The sequence below is a fragment of the Hippopotamus amphibius genome, chromosome 17 (assembly GCF_030028045.1).
Source record: "Hippopotamus amphibius kiboko isolate mHipAmp2 chromosome 17, mHipAmp2.hap2, whole genome shotgun sequence".
Taxonomy (NCBI): Eukaryota; Metazoa; Chordata; class Mammalia; order Artiodactyla; family Hippopotamidae; genus Hippopotamus; species Hippopotamus amphibius.
The window spans coordinates 21,213,299-21,223,322 of NC_080202.1; the positions used below are offsets into that span (position 1 = coordinate 21,213,299).

Here is a 10,024-nt window from a genome sequence, read left to right on the forward strand (position 1 = left end):
TTTTTTTTTTGTTTTTTTTTAAAAACAAAGGTGCACATGAAGGACTATCTTGCTTTTTTGTTCATGTAAAGTGATGATTTTATTTTAGGAAATAGAAATTATAGTTTAACTTACATTATTTTGGCTTTAGCCTTCTAGGATGCTGTCTCCGTTGTAAGGCATAATGTCATTAAGATGGCATGTCTTCTCTTTTTCCTGTTGTTTCTCATTCTTCCAATTTTCCTAAACTTCCCCTTTCATTCTTCCCAATTAGTATTATTGGTGATCAAAGGAAACAACACAATGGCCAGAAGTCAGGGTTTACTTTTAAATAAATAAAAGTATCTCTATTATTCAAAGGGTTATAACATAGTGCAAAGTGCAACTATTGGCTGAGAAATGAATATGTATAAATTCTTGTTTTCTGAAGGATTTGGACCAATATCTAAGAGAAGATTTAGCACAATCATTCAGCATCACCTTGAATCAGTATGTACTATGTGATTTCTTGGAGAAAACATTCAATAGAAAAGATATTTCCAATTTTGAATTATATTGATAAAAATGAAATAATTTAAATAAATTAAAATTTAAACATGGAAGGCTCCAGAGTTTGATTGGTGGGAGGTGGGGCTTAGACCCATAAAAGAGAGCTGCCGGGTCCCATTCTTCTGGCTCAGGTTTCTGTCTCCTCATCTGCTGATGGATTTGGCTCTTTCTGTCTGGACCCCTCAGATTCAGCTCCAGGTTCCTGATGTACTCCTGGACCGAGACGTTACTGGGACTGGCACAGACCAGCTGGTATCTTTTAGTTTGGCAGCTTTGAAGAAGAACAGAATGATTAAGGACATAACCTGCAGGGAAATTTCTGGGCCATGATGGCCTCTTTCTGACTTGACATTTCAGAATCTGTCACTTTCTCAGCACTCAGCTCTCATACCTCAGGGCCCCCAATTTCCTTGAATATCTTATGGAGATCTCCTCACACAGCTTCCCTCCTGCTCTCTCTCTTTTTTTTTTTTTGGCATTTATTTTTTATTGAAGCATAGTTGATGTACAATACTATATAAGTTACAGGCGTACAATAAAAGTGATTCACAATGAGGTTATACTTCATTTATTGTTGTTATAAAATATTGGCTATATTCCCTGTGTTATACAATATATCCTTGTAGCTTATTTTTATACATAATAATTTGTCTCTTAAAACCCTACCTCTATGTTGTCCCTCCCCTCTTCCTGCTGCTCTCTTCTGTTTGCACTTGGCCAACTCTTCCTGGTTCCTTGCTGGCCTTGGACTGGCTCAGAAAACCCCTCAGGGTCTTTTCTGTATCTGTGATGGACTCAAAGACAGTATTTCCAGAATGGTGCCCAATCCACTTCTCTATACCCATGCAGGCAGCTCCCCTCCATGGGGCTTCCCAGTTTCTCATTCTAAGAATAAGCAGGAAGAGTGGCCCTTGCATGACATTGGCTTAGAGCACTGACTGCTGGTCTCGTAATAGGGCTGCTACAAAATCTTGAGGGATCATCTAGCAGGGTGTAAGATAAGGAGCTGGAGGCTGGGGAGAAGGCACAGTAAGGCACTGAATCATTTAAAAGCTCAACAAAATCAACTTCTCCCTGCCTTCCACCCACAAAAGGTCAGAGGGAACTAGAAAGACATAACATTTCTTAAAATTGGGGAACTTAAATGAACTGGCGCATGTGGTTTTTCCTAGAAAATTTCCCCTCGCTCTCTCTCTGTCTCTCCATTTTGGCTCTTACTCTTTAGGGGAGTTAGCTCACTAAAATGCCTTATCTGGCCTACCATCTTTTGGGGGAGGGAATTTCATCTAGCCCATGATGTTACAGTACAACAGAGATCAAACCTGGGATATCTCATGTCACCAAGACAACAGCGCTTTTGGGAATAGCTGACATGAACATAAACTTACCTGCACCAATGGGAAATAAATAGACCTAGAGTATGCCTCTTGCCAATTATTCAGTGAGTTTGGCCTCAATTATCTTATCTATAAAGTGGAATTAACCTCCCTTGCTTTTTCTCTCTGAAACACTTGGTGGAATATGATAGCCTGGACCCTTTTGAAAGAGAGACCTCCTTCTTGGGTTCAAGACATTGCCGTTTTTCTTTATTGAGAGCGCTACGGTATTGGAAGATGGAAACTGGGGGTGACTGGAAGGGAATATTTTAACCATAGTGTTGGTGTCATGCTGTGAACTGCACAGCCCAGGGTTGTCAACATCCTTTGGTTAACAGAGGGGTTCAGAGTATCTGCACAAGAAGCTCAATTCCTCCATTGGTTGGGGACACTTCTGATGAAATTGCTTGTTCTGTGAGGTCCTTTGGAAGAAATGATTTCCCTAGTTAGAGGGTGACCAGGAGTTGGTATTGCAACAGGCTTCCTTTCAAGGACAGATATATCTGTGAACTGTTTCTGAGTGTTGCTCCCCCATAGACCAGAAGGTGCTGACGTTCTTTCACAACTGATATGATCACACAGATGTGACATATATGATGATGCCACAAGCAGTCCAGTTCAAAAATAACCCTCACTATCTGGGCTGAAAAATCCACTTTTACAAGTGGCTTCCTCAGTCACATATGGTGCCTGGGCTGGGACAGTTGAAGGACAGGCTCACCTGACACTCGCAACTGGAACTGTGTACATGTGACCCTTCCATATGGCAGTCTTAGGGGTCAAAGATGAGTGTTCCTGGTGAATAAGGTGGAAGCTGCATGGCTTTTTATGACCTAGCCACAGAAGTCCCATCATTTCTCCTCCACCACAATCTATTGGTCAAAGCGGTCACAAGCCTGTCCAGATTCAAGAAGAGGGGACCTAGATCCCTACCTCTCCATGAGAGACGTGTCAAAGAAATTGTGGCCATGTTTTAAAACCACTATATTATCACTTTATAAGTATTTGTATTAGCTTCTTATTTTTTATGTTTATATATTTTATGTTTATATATTTTAAAAAATTTTAATTGAAGTTGATTAGATTAATATAGTTGATTTATAATATCATGTAAGTTTCAGGAGTACAGCCCAGCAGTTCAGTTGCATTAGCTTCTTGTTGCTGCTGTAACAAATGACCCCAAACTTAGTGGCTTAAAACAGCACAAATTTATTCTCTTACAGTTCTGGGGGTCAAAAGGCTGAAATGGGTCTTAACTGGGTTAAAGTCAAGGTATCTGCAGGGCTGCCTTCCTTTTTGGAGGCTCTGAGGGAAGGTCTATTTTTTTTTTTTTTTTGTCTTTTTTGGTTTCTAGAAGTTGCCCACATTCCTTATCTGTATTCAGCAATGGCTGATCAAGTTTTTCTCACATTGCATCACTCTGACACTGACAGTCCTGCCACCCTTATAAAGATCCTTGTGATTTCATTGGGCCCATGCAGATAATCCAGGGTAATCTCCCTATCTCAAAGTCAGTTGATAGCAATCTTGATTCCTCCTTGCGATGTAAAGTAACATATTCACAGGTTCTAGAGATTAGGACATAGACATCTTTGGGAGGGGGGGGGGTCATTATTCTGCCTACTGCACTATTTCAGTCTATATCTTTAAAAAATAAGGATTAAGAAACAATCACAATACCATTGCTTATTTGCCATCTGTATATCCTCTTCAATGAAATGTCTCTTCATGACTTTGGTCCATTTTCTAATTGGATTATTCATGTGTTTGTTTACAGTTGAGATTTGAGAATCTTTTATATTCCAAATAAAAGTCCTCTGTCAAATGTGTGGTTTGCAGACATTTCCTCCCATTCTATAGCTTGCCTTTTCATCTTCTTGACAGGATCTTTTGAAGAGCAAAACTTTAAAATTGATGAGGTCCATTTTTCCTTTTATGGGTTGTGCTTTTGGTGTCAAAGTTGAGAACTTTTTGCCTTGTCTTAGATCCTGAAGATTTTCTCCTATTTTTTTCATAATAGTTTTGTAGTTTTATGTTTTACATTTTAGTCCGTGACGCATTTTGAGTTAATATTTGTGTAAGGTGTGAAGTTAAGGTCGAGGTTTTTTGGTTTTGTTTGTTTCTTTTTGGTCTATGGATGCCCAGTTTCTCTGGCACCATTTGTTAAAAAGGTTATTCTTTCTCCATTCTCTTCCATACATTTCAAAAAATTTAATTAATTAATTAATCAGCTGCATTGGGTCTTCCTTGCTGCACACGGGCTTTCTCTAGTTGCGGGGAGTGGGGACTACTCTTTGTTGTGGTGCGCAGGCTTTTCATTGTGGTGGCTTCTCTTGTTGCGGAGCACAGGCTCTAGGCGCATGGGCTTCAGTAGTTGTGGTACATGGGCTCAATAGTTGTTGCTTGTTGGCTCTAGAGTGCAGGCTCAGTAGTTGTGGTGCATGGGCTTAGTTGCTCTGCAGCATGTGGAATCTTCCCGGACCAAGGCTTGAACTCGTGTCCCCCTCATTGGTAGGAGGATTCTTAACCACTGCACCACCAGGGAAGTCCCTCCATAAATGTTTGGTAGAATTTGCTTTTGAAGCCAAATAGGTATGAAGATTTTTTTTTTTTTGCAAAGAATTTAAATTACTGCTGTTAATGCCTTAATAGAAATAGGACCATTCATATTTCCCATATCTTTTTTTATATAGTCTTCTCATGTTAGTAAATATATTTCTGATAAGAGAGAAAAGGGACTACACTGCAAAGGAACAGCAAAATTTAGCAAGCATGTACCTTCCTGAGATGAGAGAGTACCTTGGGTTTGGATTTTGAGGGTGCTTCATCAAGGAAGCTGGAACACAAGAATGGATCAGGGGGAGCTTATTGACTTGGGGATTCTCTTTCTGGATATAGGCTATAACTAGAACTTCTCTTTCTGGATATAGCCTATAAATCCTCTGGCAAGAATCTCAGGGGTTGGTGCAAATTTGCAGCCAGGAAAGCTCCAGAAGCCTAGAGAAAGCAATGGCTCATGCTGAGTGAAGTTAAAACACTTGAATTGCCATGACAGATGGAGAAGGAAGGGATGAAAATGACCATAGAAATGGGCATGCTGGAGTAGATATACCACAGGAGGCTGAGAGACCCACGAGATGATGTTCCAGGGGAAGTCCCAGTGTTGCAGAAATCGATCCCATGAGAAACCAAGCACCAACACTCGGAGGGTTGGAGAACTCAGGTTTATTGAGCATGTGGACGCAGATGAGCTAATGCTCCAAAATTCTGGGCCCTGTTCCAGGTGAATTTTCTCCTTATGTAGGTTAAGACACGTAGCTACAGTTGGCATTAATTGATTGGCTACTCAGTTTGCATAGGTTACAGGTGATTACAGAGCACGGGAGTTGCTAGGGGTTACATGCACAGGGTTTTCAAACAAAGGCGAGCAGGGACAGGAACAGAACATACTGTACTTATGTGATCATCTTTTAGGTTCCAGTTGTTTGTTAAAGTATTTTGTCTTCACTCTAGTGCAGCAAGCAGGTTTTACAGAAGCAGAGCAGGCATAAAGCTACTTTTCTAGCTGTGTATGAACTCCAGATTTTCCTCATGACCAGAGAACACACTTTTCATCAAAGCCATCAGGATTCACTGGTGAGATGGGCACCAGCATCAGTGGTATTTCTCCTCTGTAGGTGAGGACTGATGGTAGGAGTGGCTGTCATAAAACTTGCCCCATTGATAGCAGTAGGGATGATGCCCTCCTTCCTTGAATCTTCAGAATTATATCTTTCATCAGTTTTGTAAAACTGTTAGCCATTATCTCTTCAGACCCACTTGTGGTCTCATTCTCTCTCTCCTCTCATTTTGAGATTCCAATTAACCAGATGACAGATGCCCTACTCTATCCTCTATGTTCTCTTACCCTCTCTTTTGTATTTTTTATTCTTCTGTTTCTCCTTGCTTCATTTTGGTATGTTTTAACTTTACTGATATTTCTCCAGTTGGGTTTAATCTGCTCTGAGTTTTTATTCCAGTTTTTGAATTTTTTTGGTTCCAGAATTTACATTTGACTTTTACAAATCTGTAACAATACTCATTATAGTTTCCAGTTCCTTGCCAAAAAGCTCAAACTTCTTTGTCAGGCATTTGTGGCATTAGCATCTGGGATCGTGCTTAAAAACATTTTAGAGTTTGTGATTTTCTTAACCACCCTAGTGGCTGGAACTGGCCTCCTGTCTGTTCAAGGATGGTTCTCTTCTAATTTACTTTTACTCCTAAGCCATCTAGCCCAAGCAGAAGATGGTTTCTGACGGTTGCTTCACTTGCTCAGCCCTGGACTTTGCTTTCCTCCAGCCCAGCAAGGCTGTGAAAAGTTCAGCTCACCTTCTCAGCCATCTCTTCTTAACTGCAAACATCCTTAGTCTAGAAGAGGTCTTAGTGCCAGGCTCACATCTCTGCATTTCTATCCTCTCTGGGGTCATAAACCAACAATTCCTTACTTCTGGCTTGCTGCGGTAGGCTCTTATCAGGGAATTGTGCATTCCTGGTAAATCTGCTTCAGGTGGAACACGGGGAGACAATTTCCCAGTGTTTAAGAGTGTGGGACTTGCTCTTATCTGCAGGTTTGACCACAACATTACTAGTTGTATGACCTTGGGCAAGCTCACTGAAACTCTGTTTTCTCGTATGTCAAAGGGAGACAATCAGAGTATATACAACACAGTGAGTTTGAAGAATAGACAATACATGTAAATCCCTTAATACAGGCTGTGGTTCATAGTAAGTCCTCAAAAACTGTTAGGCTTTATTCTTTTTTTTTTTCTTAATTTTTTAAAGCTCTTTATTGGAATAAAATTGCTTCACACTCTTGTACCAGTTTACGAGGTACACCAAAGTGAATCAGCTGTATTTATACACATATCCCCATATCCCCTCCCTCCTGCGTCTCCCCCCTACCTCCTTGTCCCGGCCCTCTAAGGCATCAGCCATCATCGAGTTGATCTCCCTTTGTTATACAGCAATGCCGAGACCAGCTCAGCAACTCGAGGTGAGTGACGGGTGCCGCAAGCTTGAAGAAGACACAGACACAGACAGAAGAGAAAAGTGGGACCAGGGGACTCAAGACCTCTAGGATCAAGAGCCCTGCTGACTCATCCCAGGTTGCTTTTATTGAGTTCGTGGGCTAACATTCTCAGGTTACACTCATAAACAATCAAAGGCCTCACATGACTGGGGCAATGATCCTTGTTTGCCTCCTGGGTCCGAGCTGAGCAGGTGTGGATTTGAGCTGGGTGTGGAGAGCAAAACAGCCCTGGGGGCAGGAGACCTCTCTCAGATATTGGGTCTGTGCCCCACCCGTGTTGGCCCCTCTGCGACTGTGCCTGTCTTAGGTTGTTCCTCCCTTGAGGAATCTTACCCGTCTTTGGCTAACCAGCCATCCTTCAGGACCAAACAGGGTGATATTAGTCTCCACGCCCCACACCCTCAGTTCCTCCACTGCTCAAGCAGGACATTCTGAATCCCATCGCTCGGCCCACATACTTCAACATTTTCAAGGTTTCAAAAAAGGTTCCCGAATGTCTTCCCACACAGCAACTTCCCACTAGCTATCTATTTTACAGTTGGTAGTGTATACATGTCTATGTTACTCTCTCACTTCGTCCCAGCTTCCCCTTTGCACCCTGCCCCCCCCAACCCCATGTCCTCCAGTCCATTCTCTGCATCTGCATCCTTGGGCTTTATTCTTAAGAAAGCTGAATTTATGAAAATGCATAAATATGCATGATCAAATGCTCTGCTTTGGTGTCATTTAAGTGATGGATTTCCCTGGTGCATATAAACTTGTATCTGTTTTAATACTTTGCTTCTTTTTTAGTCTATGAGAAATGTTTCCCTGGTATAAAACCTGGTGTTGTTGGAATGACACTTATCCACATTCTCTTGCCTTCCTTTTCTTTTTTATTTTATTTCATAAATTTTTAAATTTATTTATTGGCTGTGTTGGGTCTTCATTGCTATGCACGGGTTTTCTCTAGTTGCAGTGAGTGGGGGCTACTCTGTTGCAGTACACAGGCTTCTCATTAAGGTGGCTTTTCTTGTTGTGGCGCACAGGCTCTAGGGAGCCCGGGCTTCAGTAGTTGTGGCACACAGGCTCAATAGCTGTGGCTTGCAGGCTCTAGAGTGCAGGCTCAGCAGTTGTGGTGCACGGGCTTAGGTGCTCTGTGGCACGTGGGATCTTCCTGGACCAGGGCTCAAACCCAGTGTTCTCTGCATTGGCAGGTGTATTCTTAACCACTGCACCACCAGGGAAGTCCTTGCCTTCCTTTTCTACTCAGATGCCTCTAACCATTCTTTCTTATTCCTTCCAATCAATGAAAGTGATTTGTCAGGGGAAAAAAAGAATAACCAGAAGTCCAAGCTATATTTAAGAAACAAAAAGAATCTTTATTATTCTGACATTTTTAACAGAGTAAAAGGCTCATAAAAACTCAGTAAGCATCTGTTGATGGGCTTGGTCCTATGTCTACCCAGAGGCAGGAGTACAATCATTCACCATCATCCCAAATATGAGTCAGCCACTAAATGATTGACTGGGAAGGGGTTTGAGAATGAGAGGGTGTCATATGATTTCTCAGAGAAAGCATCAAATGAATACAATGATATACAATATTTAACTAGCTTAATTAAATTACAGAAAGTTTTCAGAATGTCGTTAGTGGAGGGGAAAGGGACTTATAGGAGAGGGAAACTCTGGGGTTGCAGTCCCCTGGTTCAGGTCCCTGCTGCCCAATCTACACACACCTCTAACAGGTTCCTTCTGGACCACTCAGGGGTTCTTCTCCAGGTCCCTGAAGTATTTCTGGACCCAGCTGTCAGTGGGATTAGCACAGACACATGGGCCCTTTCTGATGAGTAAGCTGTGGAGAGGGCAGAAGTATTACATAGAGAATGAGTAAGGAATTCTTGACAACCTGTGGCCCCTTCATCTTCATCCCTCTGGGATGCATGGAGATAACGTCAGGCCACCTCCTTTCTGCTGTCTCTCTCTCTCTCTTCCCTCTACTTCTGGCCACATCCTCCCTGGCTCCTTGCAGGCGCCATCAGGAAACAGCTCAGTGGCCTCTCTGTGTGTCCGGCATGCACAACAAGCCCCCAGAGGGCTGGGCGCCTTCCCAGGATGGCCCCTCATCCAAGAGCCGGTGCGCTTGAGACCTGCTCCCTGCTGACTCCTGTGGACACTCCCCCACCTCCAGGTCCCGCGTCTCCCCAGGGCTGAGCAGGACAGACACTTACATGATACCAGGTCTGGAGCACTGGCTGCCGGTCTTAAAATAGTTCACCACACTTCTGCGTGGGATTTTCCGGGAGGTGTAGGTGAGGCGGCAGGTGGGTGGGGTGTAAACCCTTTCTGTGCGGAAGCAAGAACAGCTGTTACGCAGGAGCACAGGCAGGCCCCAGAGGGCCAGGAAGAAGTGGGAAGAGTCAGCATAGCTCAGAGTTGAGGCTTGGGGGTAAAGGAAACTGGAAAGCATTTGATTCTTTCATTTGTTTGCGTCTCATTAATTTCCCTATTCTCGTCTTTGGTCTTGTCACTCCATTTTGGTCTCTATCTTTCTCTACAGGGGATGACACCCTAGATAGTCTACTCCCTTCTCCTAACTCTCTTTGTGGAATTTTTTTTTTCTGATCAATTACAGCCATAAGATGGCTGAGTTAAAGTATGGATGATTTTCACAACTCTTGGGAATAGCTGAAGTGGGATTCTGAAACTTGCCACCACCAATGGGATCTAAATAGACCTAGATTCTTCCTCATGGTAATAAGCAAATATATTAGACTTCAATATTTTCATCTAGAAAGTAGGATAAAACATCTCCTAACTCCATCCTGCAACTCAAATCAACAGACTCCTTTTGAACTTTCTTGAAGACAACGACCATGTCATTTTTGAAACCCCATTCAAGGTTCTTTAATTTCACATGGGGGTTCTTAAGCCCCAGCACTTGGGCTAGACTTCAGACCAGAGTGTGGGTAGCATCTGTTAAAGGAGAGCAGACAACAGACTCACCTTGTGCCTAGGAGCAGAGAGCCATGGTGCAGAGAAGGACAAAGACAGTGGCCATGAGGACCTTCAT

The 10,024-nt window shown here is 42.7% G+C and overlaps 1 pseudogene; it reads right to left on the reverse strand.

Annotated features, from left to right (window-relative positions):
• Positions 1-8,715: 8,715 nt before the first annotated feature.
• Positions 8,716-10,024, reverse strand: LOC130839707 (C-C motif chemokine 3-like; annotated as a pseudogene).